This window comes from Ranitomeya variabilis, chromosome 3 (genome assembly GCF_051348905.1).
Source record: "Ranitomeya variabilis isolate aRanVar5 chromosome 3, aRanVar5.hap1, whole genome shotgun sequence".
Taxonomy (NCBI): domain Eukaryota; kingdom Metazoa; phylum Chordata; class Amphibia; order Anura; family Dendrobatidae; genus Ranitomeya; species Ranitomeya variabilis.
Window position 1 is genome coordinate 524,123,311 of NC_135234.1, and position 13,999 is coordinate 524,137,309.

General features: G+C 39.8%; 1 protein-coding gene across 1 annotated transcript in view; it reads left to right on the forward strand.

Moving 5' to 3' along the window:
• COL4A1 (collagen type IV alpha 1 chain) overlaps window positions 1-13,999 on the forward strand; it is a 228,855-nt gene that overhangs the window by 77,058 nt on the left and 137,798 nt on the right. The gene's annotated exons all lie outside the window — the stretch shown is intronic.

Consider the following 13,999-nt stretch of genomic DNA (forward strand, 5'->3'; position numbering starts at 1 on the left):
AAACCCATGCTGGCTCTGGTTAATTACTGTAGTCTTATCCAAGTGCTATACAGGCTGTATAATAATTTGCTCAAATACCTTTCCTGGTATAAAAGTAAGGCTCACTAGCCTATTATTTCCTGGCTCTATCTGCTTTTCTTCTTTGATAGGTTTTCCTGGCTCTATCTGCTTTCCTTTTTTGATGATATTGGTTTTGCAATTTCCTCTGCTTTCTCTTTCAGTAACCTAGGATGTAATTCATCTGGACCAGGAGATATGAATCAATTTAAATTAGCTAAGTGTTCCCTCACCATCTCTCCATTTATAGATAGTGTGGATTATTTTATTCCTTTGATAGCACAATGAAGATCAGTTGATGTTACAATTGCTATCTTAGGCTTCTTTCACATTTCCATCTGTACGGGGCCGTCACGAAGTGTCGGCGCGACGTACCGACGGAAGTGTGTGCTTTTACATTTACGTCAGACTGCAGGGTGAGGAAAGATTGTGAGAGCGATATTTCCTGCTGGGCATGCACAGTCTGAAACACTGGATTGTACAGAAAACCGTTCCCTTGACGCAACCAGTGCACGACGGATGCAACGTGTGGCCATATTGACGCAACCACAGATACAACAATCACTGTATACCAATAGATTATAAATAATTAAAATTTTATTCTTATTGTATTTCTATAATCGCCAGTGATACGTGTTCTGTGGAGAAAAGTGTGGAAACCCACTAACCAGAGAGAGCAGCCACAGCCAATATGGAGCCACCCAGAGATAACACCAAGCAGGAGTGAGATATAAAATGCCTTTATTTAATATTAGCAGCAATATAACATATAATATATAGAATTTGTGCGCATACATGGGAATAAAATTTATAAAAATCAGAATACTAAGAACAAAATAGGGGAGTTTATACAGGCTGACCCTTTTATATTAGGATAACAGGTTAATGGAACCTCCAAAAATAAAAATTAAAAAATTTTTTTTAAAAAACATGCGGGCATGTGGAATTTATTAATTACTACTAATAGTGTAAGAGGTGATGTCGGACCATTAAAGTGCCAAGTGATAAATAAATATGAAATTAATGTACTATTGAATTCAATTGATATGTACGTGACAATATTAATTAATTTATGTGCAAAACGTAAGCAGAATAGAGTGCAATGTGCAATACTGTGCCAAAGCCACAGGGTATATAATGACAGTGTCCGCAATGGGTGCACAATATAATAGAGATACTATAATATTAAATTGTGATATAGTGTACTTGTTCATAAAACACGTGTTAAAAAATGTGCAAAAAAATAGCAAAAAATCAAATATAAACCAGTGCAAAACTTATGCGTTACACAATTATAGTATCCGCACCAAGTACACAGTTTTACGGACATGGATAGTGGCAGACTGCTGAAAGCTGCACCATATACCACAGTGCCTATTAAGAAATCTCATAAAACTATCACACCCACAGCCATAATCCGATCCGAGGAGGAATATAATGTTATAATATACCTGTATAAGGGGTCAGCCGAGTCCCATGCAGCACACCCCGACGCGCGTGCACCCCCTGACGAAGGATTAGATCCGAAACGCGCGTCGGGGTGTGCTGCATGGGACTCGGCTGACCCCTTATACAGGTATATTATAACATTATATTCCTCCTCGGATCGGATTATGGCTGTGGGTGTGATAGTTTTATGAGATTTCTTAATAGGCACTGTGGTATATGGTGCAGCTTTCAGCAGTCTGCCACTATCCATGTCCGTAAAACTGTGTACTTGGTGCGGATACTATAATTGTGTAACGCATAAGTTTTGCACTGGTTTATATTTGATTTTTTGCTATTTTTTTGCACATTTTTTAACACGTGTTTTATGAACAAGTACACTATATCACAATTTAATATTATAGTATCTCTATTATATTGTGCACCCATTGCGGACACTGTCATTATATACCCTGTGGCTTTGGCACAGTATTGCACATTGCACTCTATTCTGCTTACGTTTTGCACATAAATTAATTAATATTGTCACGTACATATCAATTGAATTCAATAGTACATTAATTTCATATTTATTTATCACTTGGCACTTTAATGGTCCGACATCACCTCTTACACTATTAGTAGTAATTAATAAATTCCACATGCCCGCATGTTTTTTTAAAAAATTTTTTTAATTTTTATTTTTGGAGGTTCCATTAACCTGTTATCCTAATATAAAAGGGTCAGCCTGTATAAACTCCCCTATTTTGTTCTTAGTATTCTGATTTTTATAAATTTTATTCCCATGTATGCGCACAAATTCTATATATTATATGTTATATTGCTGCTAATATTAAATAAAGGCATTTTATATCTCACTCCTGCTTGGTGTCAACGTGTGGCCATATGTCGCGATCCGTCGGCAATACAAGTCTATGCGAAAAAAAACGCATCCTGCGGGCAAATTTGCAGGATGTGTTTTTTTCCCAAAACGACGCATTGTGACGGATTAAAAAAAACGGAAATGTGAAAGTAGCCTTAGAGAACACAGATGCAAAATAGGAATTGTACATTTTAGCATTCCAAACATCATTTTTAACCACTTCACCCTCTTCATCCTGTAAAATCATATAGCATCTTTGACTTTTCTTTTGCTTTTTACATACCCCTAAAATCCTTTATATTGCTTTTGGTCTCCTTTGCAACCTCATTTCATTGCTGGTTGTAGCTCTTCCAAATCTTGTCCTGCGTTCTCTGCAAACAGCATTATATTCTTCTTTAGATATGCCCCCCTCTTTGCATTTAACATACTTTTTTTGGTTTTTAACAAGTGTTTAAGTTCTGTGTTCATCCATCCTGGTCTCTTTAAATGCTTCCAATTCTTTCTTTTCGGGATTGTTACTGATTGTGCAGTGGGAATTTCATTTATCAAAATTTCCCATCCTTTAGCAAAATCCTTTAGTTGACTGTACTGCAGCGATGACATGCTGTGGCCAAGTGACTGCTGTGGCCAATCATTGGCTTGATTCAGGAAAATCCTTTTAATTAACCAGAACTCATTCTAAAGTCAGTAAAATAAAAAGATATGCCTCTCAGAAAGTCATGGTTTTTCAAAGTTTTAATTCGTCAATGTTATTGTTACTCCTCTCACTTTTCTTACCACTTTTCAAATTCAATAAGAGAAGTGAAAAGTCCAAATTATAGTGGAAATATTGCATGTGCCATAATTTACAAATCTTTAGTTGGAATGTTACTTGGAAGGCTGCTAGTGAACATTTCAAACTACCTTTTTGTCATAAGGAAACAGATGACAATCTGGGGATATCTGAAATTTCAACAAGGCTTGGAGAACAATTTATTCAAGGTGTTAAGAGAAAAGGGGATTTGACTCGTCAATCATCTGCTACATACAAAAAAAATAGATATCTCAGCTTACCTGAGTTAGGTGTAAAGTATAGTATCCCAAATCCTCATTAAGGATGTTTGAAAATTATGCAATTTATATAGTTTTGATTAAGTGGGAAATACTCAGGAAGGACACTCTGTCGACTAAACACATAAGATACCAGAAAATGCTTTTCATTTGGCAATATTCAATCATTTAACCAATGTGAAAATCCCCTGCCAGGAGTTGACATACAAACAAAAATATTAGAGGGGTGAGGAAACAATCATGGAGTTGTCATAAATTAAAGATCTTGTGAAACTGATGCATTCATCAATTTATTGTTTTTGACATCCCTGCAGACCACAATGTTCCAGATTGCCTGATTGCTTTCCTCAAATACAGAGAAGGGACAAATTACCTACAATTTCATGATATATGGTCGTGTCCACATACCCAGTTATACCAGGATCACATCATATATCTAATGACATCCAGTGACTGGTAGCAATTCCCGAGAAACCCCTGACCCTCAGTTACAGGGTCTCTATCTCTGTTTGCCCCCATCCTTATTTGGTGTCTAAGAGATGTCTGCTTGCCAAGTGGATATAGCTGAATATTCCTCAGGTTGCTAAACTGGTGGAGTGAATGAAAATTTGATAACTTGGAAACTGGACAAAATAAATATACAGAGACCAAGGAATTTTTAAAAAATTGAGTTCCTTTATTAAAAATCTCTTGACTGATGTTCAATTGAAGATGCTTATGAATGTGTTGTTCTCCTATGATACCTGAGGGCTGAAATTGCAGATAACTTAGGCAGACTTAACCCATCTAAATAAGATTTCTGGTTAAGCAACACATAATGGATCAATATTGGACTATTCACAGTATATTTCATTCTGAATGTTAAATGATGATACATAAAATATATTAAAGGGCAGTAATACTTACCTTACCATTCCTATTTTTATGGATGAGACTACTGGGGTGAGTAGAAGTTAGAGGCTTTTCCTTTTTGAATTGTTGGTTTTCTCCTTACCCTATTCTTCTAAAAAATGTAAACGTTATGCAAAAAGTTAAATGTACCCTAAAAGGTGACATTAAAAAATACAATGTGCTCTGTAAAATCATATCCCTATATTGCCATGTCAATGGTATAATAAAAATGTAATAGCTCTCAGAACACATTGATGAGTATATTATAAAAATCCATTCAAGAGTTAAAAAAATAGTTTTTTTGTTGCACTCAGTATTATATTACAATATATTATCTTGAGAATATTTCAGCTGATTGTTATTTTTTACTTTGTGTCACATTTCACCATTTTTGCTAAGTTTACAAGACATTGTCAGTATTTCTCCATCCCCAACTCAGCAGTATGAAGTGTATAGTGGCATGACATAAGACTGTCCTATGAATATAGACCTGGAGGTCATTATTTATGTTGGGAAGTTTTTGTAACTTTGCCTTCCTATTCTTATAAGAGGAAATTTCACATTCCTCAGCAGGATGCAGGTGGAAGTTCCTTCCTCCTCATATAATTCTGTTTTATTTTTTTCTGTAGAGGTTTTTTTTGTTTTTCTTTTATTTGGCTTGTTAGCAATATGAGCCTCCATATATGTCATTTTTCTACAGTCGCTGTTCAAACATTATTTCCAGAATAATGAACAATACTTTTTGCATTACATAGTCACTCTATAACCAAGCTTTAAAGTACAGTAGATGTTAGGCTAAGTGCAATACACTAAGTGTGCACTTAGCCAAACATACACTGGGAAATACATGGGCCCACATTTACCAGACGGAAGCCAAAAGAGCATTCCCGCTTTTGTCTCCATCTGGCCAGAATGAATAGATTTAACTGAATGATAAGACAGTATGCAGTAAGCTACCATTCTCAGTATAGTGGAGTCTGCAGGAAGTCTACATATTATCTGAGAAGGACATACTGATGACCTATCCCTTTCTTTTGGATGGGTCATCAATATGAGATTGTTGGGTCTGACATGCGCCCCCCCTACTGAGCATTTGACAGTCACCCCTGCAGTAGCTGTAAGTAAGCAATCTATGAAGAGGGACACAGAAGACCCTTAGTGGCTGCTGCCAAGCTCTACACTTTATCTCCTACTCAAGTGAATGGGAGATTCAAAAAGCAGAGTTCTATAAAGTACAAGTCATACTACATCTTTTCCCACGAACAGGCATATGGATCTGCTACTTATTCCATCTTTAGCATGCTACAACACAAATTAAACTGTATTTTCAACATGACAGTTTCACTTTAAGATGAAGTTTAAACGTAGCAGAAATACATATTTTTTAAACTAGCCAAAAAATCTGCACCACATGTAGTAAAACATACGTATTTGATATTATTGTACTAAATTTATTGGGATCACTTACTACTGTAAAAATATGAACTCTAACATTTCAAGCGAGACCCTTAGGGTGTTCAAACGTTGGTATGTACTTTTTTAGGTTTATACAACAAGATTTATTTTCTTCTGTTTGTGAATGGGTTTAGCTAAAACCCGACTCATGGAATTTTTTTAGCTGTCAAGTATATACTTTACTCAATTGTACAGTGCCACAGAATATGTTGGTGCTATATATAATTATTATTATAACTGTTTCTGACAATTATATGTCTTGAATCCTGCATATATCACCAATTTTCCCTCTGTTCATCCATATATAATTGTCATTTGCTGCTCAACACACCTTCAAAGTGGGCGGTGATTAAATGCTTATTTGATGCACAGAGAAGCGAAGAACCTCTTGTCCTATATCTCTGTATACCCTCAAAAGCAGCATCAGGATGGAGGAGAATATACAGCAGTACTGAGCAGCGTAGCTGTGAATTCAGCACTGGCAGAACACAAACTAGAAACTGCAGCCAAATCTATGCATCTGCGTGTACAATGGGGCAAAAAAGTATTTAGTCATTCAGCAATAGTGAAGTTCCACCACTTAAAAAGATGAGAGGCGTCTGTAATTTACATCATAGGTAGACCTCAACTATGGGAGACAAACTGAGAAAAAAAAATCCAGAAAATCACATTGTCTGTTTTTTTATCATTTTATTTGCATATTATGGTGGAAAATAAGTATTTGGTCAGAAACAAACAATCCAGATTTCTGGCTCTCACAGACCTGTAACTTCTTCTTTAAGAGTCTCCTCTTTCCTCCACTCATTACCTGTAGTAATGGCACCTGTGTAAACTTGTTATCAGTATAAAAAGACACCTGTGCACACCCTCAAACAGTCTGACTCCAAACTCCACTATGGTGAAGACCAAAGAGCTGTCAAAGGACACCAGAAACAAAATTGTAGCCCTGCACCAGGCTGGGAAGACTGAATCTGCAATAGCCAACCAGCTTGGAGTGAAGAAATCAACAGTGGGAGCAATAATTAGAAAATGGAAGACATTCAAGACCACTGATAATCTCCCTCGATCTGGGGCTCCACGCAAAATCCCACCCCGTGGGGTCAGAATGATCACAAGAACGGTGAGCAAAAATCCCAGAACCACGCGGGGGGACCTAGTGAATGAACTGCAGAGAGCTGGGACCAATGTAACGAGGCCTACCATAAGTAACACACTACGCCACCATGGACTCAGATCCTGCAGTGCCAGACGTGTCCCACTGCTTAAGCCAGTACATGTCCGGGCCCATCTGAAGTTTGCTAGAGAGCATTTGGATGATCCAGAGGAGTTTTGGGAGAATGTCCTATGGTCTGATGAAACCAAACTGGAACTGTTTGGTAGAAACACAACTTGTCGTGTTTGGAGGAAAAAGAATACTGAGTTGCATCCATCAAACACCATACCTACTGTAAAGCATGGTGGTGGAAACATCATGCTTTGGGGCTGTTTCTCTGCAAAGGGGCCAGGACGACTGATCCGGGTACATGAAAGAACGAATGGGGCCATGTATCGTGAGATTTTGAGTGCAAACCTCCTTCCATCAGCAAGGGCATTGAAGATGAAACGTGGCTGGGTCTTTCAACATGACAATGATCCAAAGCACACCGCCAGGGCAACGAAGGAGTGGCTTCGTAAGAAGCATTTCAAGGTCCTGGAGTGGCCTAGCCAGTCTCCAGATCTCAACCCTATAGAAAACCTTTGGAGGGAGTTGAAAGTCCGTGTTGCCAAGCGAAAAGCCAAAAACATCACTGCTCTAGAGGAGATCTGCATGGAGGAATGGGCCAACATACCAACAACAGTGTGTGGCAACCTTGTGAAGACTTACAGAAAACGTTTGACCTCTGTCATTGCCAACAAAGGAAATATTACAAAGTATTGAGATGAAATTTTGTTTCTGACCAAATACTTATTTTCCACCATAATATGCAAATAAAATGATAAAAAAACAGACAATGTGATTTTCTGGATTTTTTGTTCTCAGTTTGTCTCCCATAGTTGAGGTCTACCTATGATGTAAATTACAGACGCCTCTCATCTTTTTAAGTGGTGGAACTTGCACTATTGCTGACTGACTAAATACTTTTTTGCCCCACTGTATATCCCCTCACAGATGCAGCTGCTCTGTCTGTTACCCCTCCCCTCTTCGTCGACTTCAGTTGGCACCAACAGTAACTTGATCTCTCATTGAAACTATAAATCCGTCTCATTTCTGCCTTTCTAAAGATGCATTCGGTTTTAAATCGAGAGAAGGTGGAGAGACTTTAGTTGATGAGTGGAAAATAAGGTCTTGTTCTCTATTAACATATATTGCAAGTTTCTAATATTTGCTTGTACTATTGATTTATGCAAATATCAGTTAATGATTACATTTCTCTTACTATGGTCTTTGAGTGGTACAGTGTTTCCCCAAAATAAGACCTACCCTAAGCATAAAGCCCCAACGCGATTTTCCAGGATTTTTGCAGTATGCTTGAAATATAAGCTCTACTCCAAAAATAAGTCTTGTTACAGTCAGGGCCGGCACTAAGGGGGGATCAGGCAATTTCTCAAGCCTCCTACTTTATTTGGTCCCACAGCATTTCTATTTTGAGGTTAAGAGGTTTGGTGTCACCAAAAGTCCTTTAATTGTGGGAGTCTAGAATAAACTGAAAACAAGACAGCCTGGTATGTACTGTATGTGCAGTGTGTGTGTATATGTGTATACTGTATATGTGTTTGTATTTGCTGTGTGTTTGTATATACTTGTGTTTGTGCAGTGGGAAAAATAAGTGTTTGATACATTGCTGATTTTGAAAGTTTTACCCTTCTACAAAGAGACAGAAATAAAAAAATATAAAACAGAAAATCACATTGTATGATTTTTAAATAATTAAATTGCAATGTATTGCATGAAATAAGTATTTGATCACCTACCAACAGTGGCGTAGGAAGGGGGGTGCGGGGGGGGCGGGCCGAGAGGAGGAGGAAGGAAAAAAAAAAAAGAGAGACGCGGGCCCTTTAAATCTTCGGGCGGCGACGACCGCCGCCACGGCCAGGCCCCCCCCCTCCCGGTGCCAGCGCTGGCATTGGGCCCCCCTTTAATACTCACCTCTCCTGGTTCCTGCGGCAGCTGCAGCGTCTTCAGCGCCCTCTGACTCTGCGACGTCTCAGGGCAGAGGGTGCGATGACGTCATCACTGCGTGCTCAGCCTCTCTGTCCTGAGCGTTGCAGAGCCGGAGAGACGCTGAGTGCACGGGACCTGCGCTGGGAACGGGAGAGGTGAGGATTTTACTTGTTTTTTTTTTTTCTTTATGTCTGACTCAGACAGACTGGGGGCAATATGCTGGAGACTGACTGGGGGTAATATGCTGGAGACAGACTGGGGGCAATATGCTGGAGACAGACTGGGGGCAATATGCTGGAGACAGACTGGGGGCAATATGCTGGAGACAGACTGGGGGTAATATGCTGGAGACAGACTGGGGGCAATATGCTGGAGACACACTGGGGGCAATATGCTGGAGACAGACTGGGGGCAATATGCTGGAGACAGACTGGGGGCAATATGCTGGAGACAGACTGGGGGCAATATGCTGGAGACAGACTGGGGGCAATATGCTGGAGACAGACTGGGGGCAATATGCTGGAGACAGACGGGGTAATATGCTGGAGACAGACTGGGGGCAATGCTGGACACACTGAGGGCAATGCTGGACACACTGGGGGCAATGCTGGACACACTGGGGGCAATGCTGGACACACTGGGGGCAATGCTGGACACTGGGGGCAATTCTGGACACTGGGGGCAATGCTGGACACTGGGGCAGATTTCTGGACACACTGGGGGCAATTCTGGACACTGGGGCAATGCTGGACACTGGGGCAGATTGCTGGACACACTGGGGCAATGCTGGACACACTGGGGCAATGCTGGACACTGCGCCTGTGCGGCTGCCCTGCTTGTGAATCCCAGCCCCGCACTCTGCATAATGCATAACACACTGTGGGGCTGGGATTACCAAGGTGGGTGGCCGCACAGGCGCAGTCTGCAAGCCTGGCTGTGACGTCAGACGGCCAGAGCTCTCTGCGCCTGCACCAAACAGCGATACACAGCGCAGGCACCGGATTTCATGGGTAAACAGTGCTGAGGGGGCGGTGCCCGGCGTTGAGTGACGGCAATGGGGGGGGGGGGGCGCCAAACTCGGAATCAGCCCCGGGCGGCAAAAGCTCTAGCTACGCCAGTGCCTACCAATCAGCAAGAATTATGGCCCTCACAGACCTGTTAGTTTTCTGCTACTCTGCACTCGTTACCTGTATTTCTTGCACCTGTTTTTACTCATTACCTGTATAAAAGACACGTGTTTACACACTTAATCACACTTCAACCTCTCCACCAAGGCCAAAGAGCTGCCTAAGGACATCAGGAACAAAATTGTAGACCTACACAACGCTGGGATGGGCTACAGGACAGTAGGCAAGCAGCTTTGTGAGAAGGCAACAACTGTTGGTACGATTATTAGAAAATGGAAGAAACAGAAGCCCTGGTCTGGGGCTCCATGCAAGATCTCACCTTGTGGGATAAGGATGATTCTGAGAAAGGTCAGGAATCAGCCCAGAGCTACACTGGGACTAGGACCTGGTCAATGACTTGAAGAGAGCAGGGACCACAGTCTGAAACATAAACTACTATTAATACACTACGCCATCATGGAATAAAATCCTGCATGGCACACAAGGTCGCACTGCTCATGCCAGCACATGTCCAGGCCTGTTTGGAGTTTGCCAGTGATCATCTGGATGATCCAGAGGCGGCATTGGAAGAGTTCATGTAGTCAGATGAGACCAAAATAGAACTTTTTAGTATCAACTCCTCTCACCGTTTTTGGAGGAAGAAGAATGTTGAGTATAACCACAAGAACACTGTCCCAACCGTGAATCATGGTGGGGGAACATCATACTTTGGGGGTGCTTTTCTGCAAAGGGGACCGGACAACTGCATCATCTGGAAGGGAGAATGGATGGGATCATGTATCGCCAGATTTTGGGCAACAACTTGCTTCCCATAGTAAGATCATTGAAGATGGGTTGTGGCTTTTTAAGATTCTGTCTCTCACAGTTGAAGTGTACCTACGATAAAAATCACAGACCTCTCAATTTTTTGTAGGTGGAAACTCTTTCAAAATCGGCAGAGTATTAAATACTTATTTTCACCACTGTATGTACGTTTGTATGCGCAGTGTGAGTGTGTGATGACTTGATTATATTTGAATAAATATTGAATTTTTTGTTCAAGAATAAATGTAGATTGTTGTACATGGAAAAACAAATAAGTCCTCCCCTGAAAATAAGCCCTAACACATCTTTCAGAGCAAAAAATAATATAAGACCCTGTCTTATTTTCAGGGAAACATGGTAGAAGGCTTTTACTTTTCTTTATTTACTGTACAGTATTGAATGCCTCTTTTAGCATTGCCTAGTATGGTCTGACTAGTACTGTTTATGACAATGACTATTTATGAAATGGTAATGTATACAGTATGATTTGACTGACATTTTCAAGCCCTAAAATCATAAAACAAATATCTGGTTTCTCATGTATATTTATATGTGTGTGTTTATTTAGCTGGCACAATATCACAGTCGCTGACAATGCTAAAGTTAAATAAACCTAGAAGGCTGTAGGATTAAGGGCCTATTTTTGCAGTATATATAGCAGTACAAAGACTAATGAGAGTGTTAGTTCTGATTAGTTCACCAATGTGCAGAAAACATATTTTTCATAGACATAAATTTATTGTAAGTCATTTTAGTATAGACTTATGAAATTGATTTAACAGAACATACATTACAGAAGTTAGTATGTACAGCTTTAGGTTTGTACATTCTGCCATCTACCTCTGCCTGGAAGATAAATACTTTAGTTTGTTCTTACTTTCATTAAGTTAATGTATGATTGTTTAAGTGTCTTTATTGTACCACTATTTCTGCACCCTATGAATAAAGAATCCATCTTCTTTACTTAGAAAGGACCCTTTCCTTACAGCAAGGAATGGGTTACTTCCTTAGGTAAGATGTCATTTGCTGACCTTCACATGCAATTATTAACGGCAATGACCTCTAGTCCCATTCCACATCACTGATTTGTTTTAGTCTGCTATTCTAGCAATATATTATTCAGCTGTTTATTTGGAGAGTATAATGAGATTGTACACATTTGTCCTTCATAATGTTTATAGTCTAATGCACTCTCATCTCATAAACTGCAAATGGACTGTGACATTTTGAAATATACAGCAAATTTAGTTGGATTTAGTTCAGTCCATACACTTAAATGTAAATCCCCCTATAAGTATACTTAAATCCTCTAATCTTACTAATAGCAAGTGTCGCAAGTGGTTACTGAAGTGAAGATGACATTACGGCTAAGAGTTTTGCAGAAATTCATGTATTTGCTGAAAAAAAACCCTTAAATCCCACAAACATGTCGAACAATAGAAGCTTGGTTTGTGATTGACTGTTATACTGTTGTATGTACGTTGTATATTTTTACTGTAGCCCATCAACATATAGTTTTTAAATGAAGCTTCATATCCTGCATCTAATATTACGCATCCTTAAGCACAGCATATTTCTGGTCACCTTTTCATTTATGTCAAAAGGTTTTTCTCATTTTAGCTTTCGAGCTCTGGAAATTGAGCTACACTGTTTCTATAACCCCCATAAAAATGAATTGGAGTTAAGAAAAGAGCGCGGCACAATGATCCATACTTTTTAGGCAACTGCCTAGTTTTGTAAATAGCATATCTGTTCTTAGCTATAGAAACGGTATAGCTTGGCCACGTGCAGCTGTTTCTGTAGCCCCATTCCCTGTGGTCATCATCTGGGTGGAGTTTTTTCTATATAACACATGAAAGGATGAGTGGAGAGTAACCCTTTCATAGGGATGTCAATAACTCAGACAACTCCCTCTCCATTGCTATATTCCCCTTTATAAAATAACTTCAGCCTATACTCACCTCCATTGAGGACACCATTCCAGAAGTTGTGGCGTTGGCTGTACTGGGGCTCGCTTGATGTTGTTATCTCACCATTCCAACAATAGGGAGAACCCTGCAGCCAATCAGCAGTCACTTCACTCCCACTTCCTTTGGATGAAATTGACACCCGGAAGAAGTGAGAGCTGTTGCTGCTCTCTGACGCCCTTTGGATGTCACTTACGTCCGAAGGTAGTGAGAGTGAAGTGGCTGCTGATTGGCTGCAGGGTTCTCCCTATTGATGGAATGGTGTCGGCACTGGAGGGGAGTGTCAACTGTTGTTATTTTACAAGGAGGAATATAGCAATTGAGAAGGGGTTGATCATTACGTGGTTTCCTGACCTATCAGTACTGACTGAAATGTTATGGTACTAGCCTGTATTGTACCGGTATTGTACTAGTTTTCTTATACGATAATGTAAAGTAAAATAAATTGTATAACAAATATTTATAAATAAGTTATAATCTCATCAGAGGGATTCTAAGGTGGCAAATTTGGGCATTCCGCTAGGATGGCAGCCAAGCTTATAATATATTTCATATCAGGATTTTATAGTGAAGAGGCTACTAGACATTCCTGAGATAAGCAGAGTCGTAGATCCATAGCTCCTTATTTGGATGAGATGTTGCAGGTTGAAGTTATTATAATATTCACCACATCAAAGCACCAAGGGAGTTCTAATCAGATATCTAAAAAAAAAAGGAATAATCTGAAAATGCTGGCCAAAACTGCATTGAGAGATAGTAGGAAAAATATGTTCTGATGGCGGACACATTCATCAGCCACAGTTCATACAGATAGGAGTTCATTCTGAGCGTAGCACATATCAGCTGCTATTAATGGCTGATGGTGCTACTGCTTAGATAAGGAATGTGCACAATATTGCGTCATGAGATGTTTCTAGCAAAGCAAAATATTTGGAAGGATTTAGGATTTGTATAAAATGAGCTGTAAAATGGTTTTAATAAATGGAATGAAACGTGTTAATAGAGTTATGTTAATTGCGCCCATATTTCTGTGTGCCAGCCATTAGTCAGTTGAATTATGGCGCCATAATGGAAACAGATGGAGAAAGCTACAAGGTGCAGACCGCTCTTCTCGTCAGACCCCCTCTGCATTCCGCTGAATAGATAACACCATTGCACAACCACATTTACCATTTTTTTGCCATTTTTACAACACTGT